The sequence below is a fragment of the Cotesia glomerata genome, linkage group LG3, assembly GCF_020080835.1.
Source record: "Cotesia glomerata isolate CgM1 linkage group LG3, MPM_Cglom_v2.3, whole genome shotgun sequence".
Taxonomy (NCBI): Eukaryota; Metazoa; Arthropoda; class Insecta; order Hymenoptera; family Braconidae; genus Cotesia; species Cotesia glomerata.
This window is the reverse complement of record NC_058160.1, coordinates 22,771,488-22,786,701: the sequence shown is the minus strand read 5'-3', so window position 1 is coordinate 22,786,701 and position 15,214 is coordinate 22,771,488. Positions and strand designations below refer to the sequence as shown.

At 38.5% G+C, this 15,214-nt stretch overlaps 1 long non-coding RNA gene across 2 annotated transcripts in view; it reads left to right on the top strand.

The window, feature by feature from the left end:
* Window positions 1-15,214, top strand: part of LOC123261216 — a 117,222-nt gene that overhangs the window by 35,196 nt on the left and 66,812 nt on the right. For both annotated transcript variants that reach the window (XR_006508633.1, XR_006508632.1), the window contains one exon: window positions 8,533-8,590. This is a non-coding gene — a long non-coding RNA (uncharacterized LOC123261216). The remainder of the gene's footprint in view (window positions 1-8,532; window positions 8,591-15,214) is intronic.

The window sequence follows — 15,214 nt, the reverse complement described above, 5'->3', positions numbered from 1 at the left end:
GGTGGCTAAGGTGTTAACTATCTTCCTTCTATCTTCTGCTATTTGCTCTTTTTTCTTTCGGTGGAACGCAAGTCTTTAAGGACTTCTGTTGCAAACGTGTTGGTAGCGTTCCAGGCAGCTTCTGATGACAACATTGCTTCTACTAGTGAATCTGGTTGCATTCTCTGGTTCAGGATCCTCTCCAGTTCTTCACGCTGTGGATCGAAACGAGGACATACAAAGAAGACGTGCTCCGCGTCTTCAGCAGCTCCTGGGCAGGACGGGCACTCCGAAGAGTCATCGTGCTTAAAGCGGTGTAGATACTCTCGAAAACACCCATGTCCCGACAACATCTGCGTAAGATAGTAATTGACCTCACCGTGATTCCGGTTAAGCCAAATGTCGACCCGAGGTATGAGACGGTGCGTCCACCTACCCTTCTCTGCAGCATCCCATTGTAGTTGCCATCGGCCTATGCTCATTTGTCGTTCTTCAATTCTAAGTGCTTCCGGGCTCAGTGCAGTTGACCTTTTCGTTGGTAAAGGGCCCGTCTTTCCTCTGCTAGAACTCTAAGAGGTAGGCTACCAGCAACGACGCACACTGCTCCTTCTCATAGAGTGCAGAAGGCACTAGCTACTCGTAGGGCACTCTGTCGGTATATTGGTCCAGCTTTTTCTCCATGATTCTTGGGTTTCCAGTGCATCAGCCCAAATGGATATTCCGTAAGTGAGCACTGATGTGACTACTGATGACAATAGTAGCCTCCTGCTCTGCATTGGGCCTCCGATGTTAGGCATCAGCCGTGCGAGACTAGCCCTCACTACTGACGCTTTGGCACTGACATGTTCCACCTGCTGTTTAAAGTTGAGTCGTGCATCCAGCATCACTCCCAGATAACGGATAAATGGTTGTGATGTGATTTCTCGGTCACCGACATTAATCTTAATTGTTTCAACTTCTTTTCGGCTGGTAATAAGCACTGCTTCGGTCTTCTGCTTGGCCAGTTGTAGGTTCACTGTATCCATCCACTGGTTGATCTTCTCAAAAGTGATGTCAAACAGATGTTGAATCTCGTCGAGGTGTTTGGCGACGATCACTGCGGCAACATCATCCGCATACGCTACCAGTTTGACACATCTTGGAAGCTTCAGTCTCAGCAGCCCGTCATACATGATATTCCACAGAAGTGGACCAAGAACAGAGCCCTGTGGCACACCACCGGTTATATCATACTCTTTTGGACCATTCTTTGTATCGTATTTCAGCACTCTATCTGTAAAATAGCTAATCACTAGTCTGCGAAGATATGTTGGCACGTTCTTCTCGTCGAGAGCTTGCATGATGCAGTCCCAATTAGCGGAATTGAAAGCATTTTTGATGTCCAAGGCAGCCACCAGGCAGTACTTCTTCGTTCCACCCTTCCATCTAGTTCCTGCGATTGCCTCTTTGGCCGTATTAACAACCAGGTTGATCGCGTCCAGGGTTGATCGTCCTTTCCGGAATCCATACTGGTTGTCTGCCAAGAGTGGGTCGACTACTGCATCTATTCGCTGATGGATGATACGCTCAAATATCTTACCCGCCGTATCTAGCATGCAGAGTGGTCGGTAAGATGACGGTTCTTCTGGCGGTTTCTTTCCTTTAGGTAAAAGTACTAACCGTTGCTGTTTCCACTTACGAGGAAAAGTTCCTCCTTGAGGCATGCGTTGTAAGCGTCTAGAAATAATGTTGGTGCTGCCTTTATGATGGTTTTCAAGGCTATATTAGGGATTCCGTCCAATCCCGGCGCTTTATTATTTCCTACCCGATTACAGGCCTCCAACAATTCTTCTTCAGTGACAGGTGGAATGTCGTCCAGTTCATCTTGCGTTGACTGGATAATTGAGACTGTGTTGCTGTGGAAACAGCGCAGTGACGATTTTCTGAAGGAGTTGGGGACACGTAGGTGACGGCATTTGTTGTTTCTTCAGGTGCGTCATGACCACCTTATACGGCCGACCCCACACGTCTTTGTCGACCTCGTATATGAGCTCTTTCCAGCATCTTCTTTTGCTCTCTTTATGGCCTTATTAAGTTCACGACGAGCTTTTTCGTACTCTGCAATCAGCACTGCAGAGTAAGGTCGTTGATAGCCACGCTGTGATATTCTTCTCTTTCGATGACACTCTTTACGGAGGTTGCTGATATGGTCATTCCACCAGTGTACCGCAGGTCTTGAATTCATAACACGTTTGCGAGGCATACTGGCATCACAAGCTTGTGTTACTCGCATCATCAGAGCCTTAGTATGTTCTTCTGCACATCCAGTCTCTATCGGATCACTATCGAGGGCTATTAGCAATACTTCTGGGTCAAGAGATTTCACCTTCCAACCGACGGTGTTAAATTGCTTGATAGGCCCCCGGAGGTTCTGGTCGTTTGACGTTTCCCAGAGTATCGCATGATGGTCACTGGCAGTGTAGATGTCCAGTACCTTCCAGTTAGTGTTACCTTTAGCAAGGCTGGTACTGACAAAAGTGACGTCTACAATCGAGCTTGCGTCACCTTTGGTGTAGGTCGGCGTGTCACCACTGTTGAGCAAGACTACATCTAGTGTAGAAAGAGCTTCTAGCAGCTCTCTTCCTCGTGCATTAGTCTGCTTACTGCCCCAGTCCACTGCCCAGGCGTTAAAGTCCCCGGCTATCGCCACTGGATGATGTTGCTTCGCGTCCTCGGTCAGTCGATCCAAGAAGTCAGTAAACTCAGCAATTGAGAGGCTAGGTGGTGCGTAGCAGCTGTAAAAACGGATGCCATCTACTGATGCTGCTACAAAGCCAGCACTGCCATTGGTAGCTACACTCTGGAAAGGGAGCTTACCACAAGCCCAGATCACAGCTTTCGTGGTGATATCCGTCTCCCAAGGTTGTCCAGCTAAATGTTTATATGGCTCCGATGAAAAGCACAACGTCGAGCTTTAATTCCCGTACTGTCTGCATAAGCAGGTCATGCGCAGCTTCGCAGTGATTGATGTTAAGCTGCAGTATCCTCATGTTCGTTTATTTGTCAGCTTCTGAGTGCTTCTTGGAAGACTGGACATCGGCCAGAACCAGACCGGTGAGCAGTGTCCTGAGAGCCAGGTTTTTCCGCACATAACGCACATTTCACTTTATTTTGGCATTGAGCAGCTTGATGACCTGTTTGCCCACATTTGATGCAAAGCCCAGATCGGTCGACTTCGCTTTTACATTGAGCAGTAGTGTGCCCAAAGTGCCAGCACTTATAGCATCGTAATGGTGTCTTAATTGCTCTGACACGGCAATTTACCCAGCCAATCCTTATTTTGCCTGTCTTTCCAAGTATCTTCTGCACTATTGCTGCTGGCAATCGTACCGAAGCAGTTTGAGTACCTCTGTAGGCCGGACGAATTTTAATGACATCTTCAGGTATTTCGTAGTCATTTCCAGCTGCCTTTTGTAAGGCCTTCCGGACATCGTCTTTAGTTGTTTCGTCGTCAATGTCCCGGATTTCAAGCTGTTCCTCTGGGCCTTTACAGATGACTTGCGCTTCTTCTTTAAGGATGCTCTTGATGGTCTTCAGCAAAGCTTGTCCTTTGTCTGCGGTCTTTCTGGAAAGCGTAATGAGCATATTCCCATCATTCGTCTTTTGAACCTTGTCAACGACGTCACGGGTCTGATCTGGTGGGACATCTTTGTTAATCCGACGCAGTATCTCGGCATATTTTGCCTTCTCAACGGGTCGAATAATTAAGGCATCTGGTTTGGTGAATTTTCGCGGTTTTTCCCGCTTAGGCTCCGGCCGAGATTTGTTCTCCGGTTGTTTTGGTAACCGCTCTCTCGCTTGCTCCTTCTTCTCCTTCTTGGATTGGACCTTCTGCCATTCAGTCACCTCTTTTTTCCGGCGTTCTGCACTGCCGTGTTTTTCGGAGGGCTTGGTTTCAGGTCCTTTTTCTTCACAACTTGGCAGATCGTTGGGTCGGGAGAAGATCGATCTTTTCTCTTAGTTGACTTGCTGCTAGTTCTGATTCTGTCTTCCGCGACTGATTCACCGTCACCTTCGGCTCCAGTGTCCATTGCTTCTTCATTGACGATAGTTGCTTGAATGCTTCTCTCCGGTGTAGTGCGAGAAGTGCGTCGTACTGTTAAACACCATTCTTCATCAAGTTTCTTGAATCTCTGAGGGCATTGGCTACGCTGGTCGTCTTGGTCTTAATCTCCTTGTGGATATTGACCTTAGATTGATGAAGTCATTTAGCTCACTGGTCAGCTTTTCAAGGCGTTCAAACGCTTGCGACCGCTTCATTTCAGCGCTTGCTTCAATCGCTGCTTGTTGGGCATGAGGCCCGTTTTCACTATTGTTGTTTTCCTGAATTTTACTCATACTTTTAAATTCACCAGCGCATCGTACGGAGTGGAGCGGGTTGTCATAACTAGGAACGGTGTACCCTCGGAGATAGTACTCCTACCCCAGTTCCCTGAGGCCTAGCCGACACTTAGCCAGCCCCGGAATACACGGACGGACTAGACTCGCTCGGAGCGGTGAAGATTCCGATCTCTAACACTCACTGCGTACTTCCTGATCAAGGCCCGAAGTGGCTGGCTCCTGATCCACTGCTGCAACTTACACCTCGGCAGAGCAAGCTCACATCAGCCGTGGCCTGCATCGTCGGAAACTACGACACGAGGTTCCGGTCACTCCCAGTGGGTCACAGCAGAGAACGATCGTCTTGTTAGGTCAGTTAGTGCGACCAACCCATTAAAGGGGAGTTTTGTCCACGGGAGCGTATTTTGTTTGGTTATTTTGCTTGGCTCCTACCCGCTGTACCTCATCAACTAAGAGATTAAGTGTCATCCAAGGACAGCGAGCGTTCTCCCATCCGCTCGGGGAGACGCGCCCGGTAGCAGTATCTCTTCTGCCCCGAGTGTGTGTGTGTGTGTGTGTGTGTGTGTGTGTGTGTGTGTGAAAGTATGTGAACCGCTTATAACTTTTGAACGGCTTGACCGATTTCATCGCGGTTGGTGCCATTCGAAAGGGCTTGACTAAACTTAGATTTTGAAAACTATTTGGACCGATTCAGATCAATAGATTTTGAGAAATCTTAAAAAAACTGAAAAAAAAATTTTTTTCAAATGTGGTTTTTTTGGAATAACTTTTAAACGGCTGAAAGGTTCAATTCCAAAAACTAATCAGCTCTTAACCTCAAAAAACCACGTCGATCGCCACCAGTCCGGTCAAAATCGGTTGATTCGTTCGAGAGATATCGTGAACGAAAGAAAACCAAAAAAAGTGTTTTTTCGGAATAACTCCAAAATTCCTAGCGCGATCAATTTAAAATTAGAGATTCTTTGTGAGGCTTGAAAAACTGCGTCGAATGCTTCTAACCGCGTAAAAATAGGTTTATTCATTCAAAAGTTATTGCGGTTTAAAAATTCAAGAAATAGTGTCTTATCAAATCTCTATCAGACTTTTGAGCTCGAAGAGCTTTAAAGCATAGGAAAGCAATCTCTTTGAGCTCGGAGAGCTCAAAATAACCCATAAATTGTATTTTTGAGCTCGAAGAGCTCAAAAACGTCATTAGTGCAATTTTAAGCGCCTAAGTATGGAATTAGCGGGAAGTTGCAGGAATGGCCTTCAGGGTCAACCGTTTTCCTAATTTTTTAGGTACGAAATGATAAATATCAAAGTCTGAATTCTTAATTATTATACTTTAACATTTTAGATATTTACATAGCGAATATTACTGTTTGAAATAGTATTTTCTTTCATGTAAAGAGTAAATTGTAACATTTAAATAGTAAATATTATAAAGTGAATAGTAAAATCACGATTTTACTGTTTGAAATGGTAATTTTTAGCAGTTGATCATTACTTATTATAAATCGACTGTTATTTATTACAGTTTACTTTTTTCTATGTTGAAATGATCAATTTCTTTTTTTCATTTTATATAATTAATTGATGGCGGGAATGAATAGATTGCTTAAGATGAATATTAATTGCAGATTTTTAATCATTTTCTTTTAATAACGTCGAGAAAGTTTAATTTTTGGAAAGACTTATAATTAAATATTTAACAGAAATAATGGATTTTGATCCAACATTTTTAATTATTAAAGAGGTTCTTTTATGAATAATTATTTAATGCTAACAATGAAGACCATTTTCGGTGAATTGCATGCATGTTAATATTTATTAAATATAAATTATGAATTTAATTTTCTGAGCCAAAAGGATTATTTCCTCTATTCCTCGATGTAAAGTAGCTTTTTGTAAATGGGAATATTTAATAACAATGAAATTTAATGTTACCCACAGAGAAAATGATTTATTATTCTGTTCAATGAAGAATTTTAGTAGCCGTTCATTGTCAGAGGTGCGTAAGTAAATTGAGCAGTAAAAAAGGGAATAAAACTGAGCAACTCAATCAGAGGATCATTTTTCCGATTAAAAAGTTTGGTGGATTTAACGGTGGTCATTCTGAAGATGGAGCTCGAACCGGAGTAGAGAAATGTCTTTGCGTCGTCAAAAGTTAGTTATAGTTATATATGTACCAATCCTGGGTAAAGTCGAATCGAATCGGAGTTCATCCTCGTAAACATTGATGAGTCTTATCGTAAAGTTCACTCACTCGTTTTACAATCAACTTGTGCCATCCGTTTACTCCTTCTTTCATTTTATTTTACCTAGGTATAGAAGGATTATTTAAACTGAGCATGTCACGCGGCAACAGTAAAAGTGATCCCGTTTCGCAACATCTGATCCATTGACTTTATTTTAAATTTAACTTGAGACTTTGGAAGAATTCTAAGTATCAATTTTTATTTATTAAAGTTTAATAAAATTATTATTACTAGTATTTTTTATTGTATTTCTTTTACATCGTTATTGTTAAGGATTACTAAGTATTAAAATTTATAAATTATATTTGAACTTCCAAAATTTTTCATAAAATATCAATAAGTAACAAAAACAAAAATTATCTCCTCGGGTGGCATTAATTTATAATAATTCATATGAATAATTACCAATGGGATAAACCGAAAGTTTAAACTAGTACTGACAAAATATAATTTCTCAACCATTCACGGCAAGTAAGGTAAGCAGAAGGCTGGATAAAATGAGTAGGGCAAATTAGAAGACAGTAGCAGTGTATGTTTGCTGGAAAATACCACACAATCTTCAATATTCATATATATATATATATATATATATATATATATATATATATATATATATATATATATATATATATATATATATATATATATATATTGTACGTAACGGAGGAACTTATTCTATATAAATATATACAGATAACTACATAGCAGATGTATATATATGTATATTTCTCTCGTGTGCAAAAGCTTGGTAAGCTCTCGTAAGGCAGCATTAATGGCCTAGCTTTATTCAAAATTTAAGCAGCTTACAGAGTCCATGTAGCTGCGGTAAATCAATTGGCTGTATTTGTAACGGTGGCATTAGTACGCCACCGCCTGACAGGAGTCTAAACTTTTACGCCGTGAAATATTGTATTTCACATTATTATTGTGATTTCAAAGTAACCTGACATGCGTTTACACTGAATTATATAAGACCTTATGCAAATATTGGTGTGATAATTTTCAGCGTAAAAACAAAAATAATTACTATATTAACTTTTTGTTTTGAGACATGCTAATGTAAGGCTTCAATTATTTTTGTAAAGAAAATTTTATTACGGTTCTAAAGATTTATTTTTAACTTCCAGCAATTAAAATCATCAAGGAATTTATGACAACATCTAAGATTTAAACAAATTGCTGTTTTTTATAAATTCGAAGTGTAAATTTGTCAAATTAAAAAAATTATTCTTTTTTACCATGAAAAATAATTTTTTGTTATACTCGCTCCAGAAGTTCAACTTCTGAGCGCTGGGTGGCGTCCGTAAAGGGACTCTTTTCTAGAGACTCTACCATACCGTCTTTTTTTCACGGCCTAGGCCGTGAAGTTTTACCCCCTCCTTTTTTTTTACGAACTTTTCGTGTATACCCAGACGAAATTTAGCCAATGTTAAACTTAGTTACTATTGAGTGGCGCTAATTATTTATCTGCTGGCAGTTTATTACGAAGCGGACCTAATGTTAATAAAATAACAACAACGCCATAAATAAATACTAATAAAAAGTTATTTACATTTTCTGGACGTGAGCAAGATTTTAAGATTAATAAAAAGATAATTGATATGAAATTAATTTTTTTTGCCCTTGTGAAACTTCATAAAATTTAAATATGTCATTATTTGCCTCCTATCCCTCAAAAGTTTAACTTATGGAGCGATAATAACAAAAAATATTGTATGTCATTCGGCCGTTTAGTGGCGATTTTGACAACGACTTTTTTTCGATATTTGCTTTAATGTTTGTGATGCGAATGTTCGAAAACGAGCGTAAATTTCCGTTAAAATTACGCCCGTTTCGAACCTTCCCACCACAAACCTCAAGCTCATATCGAAATATTGTCGCTGTCAGAAAACCGCCACTTCACGGCCTTATGACATAAATATCTATTTCGTTTCAGGCCTCTGTCTTCAAAATGATAGTCGTTCACTGCTTTGAGATTATTTGATCTACTGATGGTGAGTTTCTTTCAATTTTTTAAATTTAAATATATGCCATATTTCATATAAAAATTTTTAAAATATCGCTTAAAAATGCTGTACTTATTTCCAAAAAATGATACGCTAGAGTCACATTGTAAAATCTTATGATCTCAAATTTCAATATTGACATAATTAATCAAAGGTAGCATGACAATACCCTTGAGATAATCTCCTCTTTAATGAAATTTTGATTAAAAGCTCCAAAGAGTGACAATTTAATCTAAATTTGTTAAAACGTTAAACCCGTTCACTTAAAAAAATTCCTCAATAAAGTAACAGCGACGATTTATAGGAGTTTAAATTTTGTGAGAATGAACAGATCTAGGTCTATCTATTAAACTCGTCATAATCCTAGTCGACCTCTTGAGCATGCAGAATCTGTCAGACAGCATTAAAACGAGCATCTTTCATAGCCATACCAAGGTTTACAAGCTCTGGAGGTTCGACGAACTTATAAATCACCTCGCGACATTTAGAGCCTCGAATATGGACCAGCGTTTAGCAGCCCGCCGAAATTGATGGTGAAAATAGGAAAGTGAAAGCCCTAGCTTACCAGTCGGGTAACGTGTAGGCCCTCGACTTTCAGAGGGTTTCCCACTAGCCTACGCTCTACTGTGCTCCGATAAATCACCCGGGTAATTAAAGATGTGTAGAGATAACCGGCGTTGAGATGTGCGATATACACCTTCTATATGCGGCTGACTGGCTGGCTGAAATTAACGTAAGGGATACATTATACACTTGGGCATGCATTATACATGCGCGGCACGATGCATGAGGTGCCGCCGCTGCCGATTATGCCACACACTACCACCCACGTAGGATCAGAGAGGCCGTCGCGATTAGGCGTTAACCCGCATAAACGCTGCACTTGCTCAACTCCCATGAGAGAGCTAAAAGATTGTTTTATTTTCGACCTTAACTCATATCAACTGTACTAGTCAAGTCTTCGTGTACTAAACTACTGAGATGATTGAGGAGATTCGGTGTGTTCCCTTTTACGCGGGCACCTTCAAACGCCGACAATATTTATAAGACTCGGAGCAACAATTCATCCCCGGTTGCTGCGAGATTCATCAGCCATTATATATAAATAAATCCCTTCCGACTGAGCCAAAGTGATGCCTTGTGACTTCTGTCTTTTTATTTTTCTTTACACCAACAAGTGTATGAAATGGATAGTTTTGTTGTATAGTTCGTTTTTTTCCTCGTTAATTTACAGCCCAGCGATTCATCTTTTGAGAAAGTCCGGTCGTTAATCGCTGAGTAAACAAATTTAGTGGGAGTTTAAATTATTATTGATAACATTACTTTGTAAATCTTCTCGGTGATACGCACTTAAAAGGCAAAAAAAAAAAAAAAAAAAAAAAAACGATTTTTTCAATTATTTATTTTGACGAAGTTTTCTAGTTGATTAAAATGAAAATTGATATAAATATAGTAGTACACTAGTAAAAAATTTAACATGATTCAAAAGGAAAATTATTAAACCAAGAAAATAATTTTGAAGGGTTTCTTATCTCGAATTAAGAAAAAATTTTTGAATCAAGTATATAGAATTTACCTAAACCAAGAAAAATTACTAGGTTCACGAATTTTTTTACTTAAATTAAAGACGATGAAGCTTTTTAAAATGAACACGATATCGTCAATATAAATCATCAAAATTCAAAAATCTGAGAAAATTCTGTTATGATGAAATATTATTATTTAGTGATTAATCAAATGAATGATAAAAATATTTATTTTTAACGAAATAGTTACTTCACAGAAAAATTTATGTTTTTCAATGAAATTTTTCAACTCAAATTGTACATAAGAATGTGATATCCCCTGTAGATGGATAAATAGGGATAAGGTTCTTATTTCTAGAAGTGATGACTAGTCGAATCTAAAATGATTGTAAGTTTATTAAAAACAATTTCTTACAAGAAAAATGGCACGTCTTTGTCAAATGCTCGTATAGAACTGATTTTCACACTCAGGTCAACTGACCCTCAGCACTCATCCCCTTTTCCCACTCCTCGTACTTACTCTGACATCTCTCAAAAATCATACCTACGTACCTTAGTACATACTTTCGTTCTCATTCTTTCTCTCTTGCACTCATACACTCCAGACATCGTATCTTACGGCTAGACTTAAATACTACCTGATGGCCCACGCTTTCGGCGTATACTCTTTTTATTTTCGATATTACAAGAATATCAAAAATTTATTGAAATTATTATTGTTTTAAACAATGAAAAAAAAAAAAAAAAAAATAGATATGTCTAGTTGAAAAATATGTGTAAAAATTAAGACTGATCGATTTAGCTGGTCTTGAAAAATCATGTTTACATACTTTGGAAACACAGTTTTGCAACGAATTTAAAAATATGCTTACAACTTTGAAAATGCTTGTCCATTTGGCAATAAATTTTTTGTCTATATAAGGTAAAAGACCCCATTAGTGGCCCCTTCAATCCCTATTAGTGGCACTTTTTCTTTCAATGAAAAAATGTTCTACTTGGAATAAAAATTAAAAATTTTATTGATCTAAAGGTCTTAAAGATTAGAAATAATATATTCATTATCGAAATTGAAGATTTCATTAATTGAATAAGTACCAAATTCAAAGAAAGTGTCAGTAATGGGGTCCCCGCCACTAATGGGGTTTTTTATCCTACTTAAAAATATTTACATTACAAAAATAAAATAAAAAAATATTATTTTTTTGAAAATTCTAGGTGCGTATAATTCTTTGAAGTTCAAAATCTTACAAGATATACTTTTCAAACTTAATTTCAATTGACAGCTTAACTTTCATCGCTTCTCAAATTCAAATTCATGTAACCGAGGCATGTAAATTCTTGAATAGTTCCACCGGGTGCAAGAAATAGAGAAATAAAATATAAGGAGTAAAAAGAGAAAGCAGTAGGTAATAGATTCAAACCCTCTGAGAAATCAGCGTCGATGTATCGGTTGCTAGAATTTCGCGTCAAGTCGCGGGGTATTTATGTCCCCGATGAGGCTATCTATTACTCTAGCGGGACGGCTGCGAAAATTCCGAGCTCTATTTGGCCCAACATTTAGACCCCACTGTAACTTACTACAACTATAACTATAACTGCATTGATACTACTACATGCCAAGTACATAGTAAGGAGTGTATAGTACATGGGTAAAGAGGTGTAACACTCGAAAGGTATATTCCCGCTCTGAAAAGTGAATTTATCGCGGCGATAGGTTCGCATCCGGAGGCACGTGTACCTGTCAGGTCATTACGAATTTCAGGTGCACATATCTGCATCGATAAATAATCCCGTGTGAAATTTCTAACCTCTTGATTCATTGTTTCCTTATTATCATTTATTATAGATCACATTCAATTAAAATTTTGAATTTGATGATCAAAATCACCCTACCTATATTGACTTTGCCCAACATATGTACAAACTCTTTGACAAAACGCCGGGATATCTCTAACAAAATAATAAAATAAAACAGCGTGTACTCAAAAGCTCGAGAAACATCAAAAGATAATAAAGTAAAAATACAAATCCATTTACTTCAACAGGAAACTGTTTTTATTTAGCTCGACGCTTACATTTGACGGTCTTATTTTTCTTGTGACGCAAGTACAACCTAAACCGTAATCCGGGCTATCACTTTACAATACCATTATACCTTGTGCTCGTGATATATGTGTGTATGTGAGTAAGATGATGTACTGCTATTACATATGTAGTAGTAGTAGAGCTGGGTTTTGATGGCAGTGATGCGCGGACGGCAAAGAGACTCTGAGAAAAGAATAATATTGACTCAGCAATGCCTCCTCCATCTACTACAGAATTATATGCCACAAAACACGAGGACGAGGACGAGACTTTAAAGACGAACTGGCTGCTTACATACATGTGAGCCCAGGGTGTTTGATGTGTGTTGGGCTGCTTCCAAGCTGACCTTCGTCGTATAGTACGTAGTATGATAACTCCTTTAAAAGTGACACGAACACGCTATTTCAATTTCCGTGATGGAAAATTGAAATGTACCCCTACAGTTTTTAGATGATTTTATGGAAATTCATTTTCAAAGTTGACTAGATAACTGAATATTTAAACATTTATCGAAATTTACAGTAATCATGTTTTTTTATTAATTATTTTCCTGATTATTATTTTTATTATTATTCATGTTTTGTGCAGATAATATTTTCCAGTGACTTGATCGACTGAAAAATTACAAACCCAGAGGTATTAAGAAATAATCTTCAAAACACAGCGTCCAAATCTGGTGAAAGCTTCAGCAATTGACGCCCGAGTGATTCACATAAGAAATAAGCAGCTTATCATTTTTTGCATAAAACTTTTTATAACACGCCTCATAGTTCGTCCATTTCCATTAACGAGTGACATGTTTTTTCAATTTATTGTTCCGACAATATTCCTGCTTTTTTACTATTTTATACCTACTTTCGATTCAGTTTTTTCTATCAAACCGAATTCGCTGACATGGAAATCACGTTGACAATTAATCGTTTGACCTGCTTCCTATGAATATAACCATCAAATCATCTCCAGTACAATATCAATACCAATGATGTTAATTAATAGGAATCGGCTTGTCGATCAATAACTCCATACCTACACCCACACATTACCTACGTACGATATCGAGTTTATCAAATAGTTTTATACATTAATAATCTAAATGCTTTTTAATTGACAATAGATTGATAAGTTATCTCAACTAATCAGAGCATACATGTGGTAGTAGTTTGTCAAGAGGATTACCCGCGCGTCAGTTTGACGAAACTCTCCACTACTAGCCGTTGACGAGTTTTAAGAGTGAAGTCATCAGAAACTATGCCATAGTCCTCTCAATCATCATTACATCCGCGGTAATAGGCCATTAGCCACCAGGATCCAGTCTGCCGAACCGAGTGGCTGTCACTAATATCGAGCGTTAATAGTTAATCACAAATTAACGTCTCTGTATTATGTGTGGTTCTGAATGATGTGCGAGAATTGATCGTCGTCAGAGCAAATCCAGCATGGTGATGACGGAACCGCTCAAAACAATCACCAGAGCTACTACACGAGAGAACAACTAAGAGATTATTGCGCATTGGACGTGACTGACATCACAAGTCCCGGTTCATATCTGTTAGATCGTGTCAGAACGTTTTGCGATAACATACCACCAAGTTCTGGATTCTGAACTCCAAACTATAGATTCAGAATCTGGACTATAGATTGTAGAATCTAGACTTGACTTTTGATGTGCTCTGGTTAGTGTGTGCCCCCATGGTGCAAAACCACCAGCCAGTGAAGCTATAACGTCAACTGAACCGCAGTAGTCCCTAAGGAGGTCTACAAGCGCGGACAAAAGATATTAACTGCTCGGTGAACGTTTCTGAACGTCCGGGCGTTAACTCTCTGTCATTCCGATGACGAACACGATTCCCATCGGCGATGCACTCGCGCCCACATCTGCTGCTCAAAGGATTGTAGTATACCTTGATGTCAACTCGGACACAACAATTCGTTTCTCCTAGGCTCCATACAACAGCGCACAATTCATATAGGAGTTATTTTATGTTTGTTATATCCAACACACAGTAAGATCGGTCAGTGGTGTCCAAACTGGCTGAGTAAGTGTAGGTGCTATCGAAAAACGTCGGCATTTCTTTGGGATTGTATAAGGTTTGCTGAGTGTCGTATTACAGAACGTGTTTTTGAGAAGGCTCGTTAACACAATTTCGATTTATTGCTGAGCTATTGTTTGCGATTGTTTATATTCTGGAGACAAGATGAGTTTTTTAGAATTCGAACATAGATAATTGGTTAGATTTTTTGAACAATTACATATTTTTGAAAATTATCGATTTTCATAGAGGAAAACTAGAGAAAATTGAAATTATTAAAAATGTCGTAAAAGTAAATTGTAACGGTGAACAAGTAGAGCTTTTCGAGAAGAAACAATACGATGATGAGAAACTTCAAGAAGTCATCAATTTCCGTCCAATAGCTACACAGAAAAAAAAATTTACTTGAATCAAGTAAATAATTTTGAAGAATTTGATTTTCTTGGTTTGAGTTAGAAAATTTTTAAACTAAGAAATTTTACTTGATTCAAGAATTTTTCGTCTTGATTCAAAACAATGAGCTTCTTCAAAATTATTTTCTTGGTTCAAGAATTTTAGTCTTCATTCAAGTTAATTTTTTAACTTCCCGCAAGGAAAATCGAAGATTTTCAAAAATCGGGAAGTTATTGTTTTCACCCCGTTTTACGAAAATCGAGTTTTAATCGAATCTCGACGTTTTGAGATCCTAGGAAACTTCCCTGACTATTCCCGCGATGGTGTCTGTATGTCTGTATGTATGAATGTGTGTGTGTGTGTGTGTGTGTGTGTGTGTGTGTGTGTGTGTGTGTGTGTGTGTGTGTGTGTGTGTGTGTGTGTGTGTGTGTGTGTGTGTGTGTGTGTGTGTGTGTGGATGTAAACTTCTTATAACTTTCAAACGGCTTGACCGATTTGATCGCGGTTGGTGCGGTGGTTTTTTTGGAATAACTTTCAAATGGCTTTACCGATCATTTCCAAAAACTATTCAGTTCTTA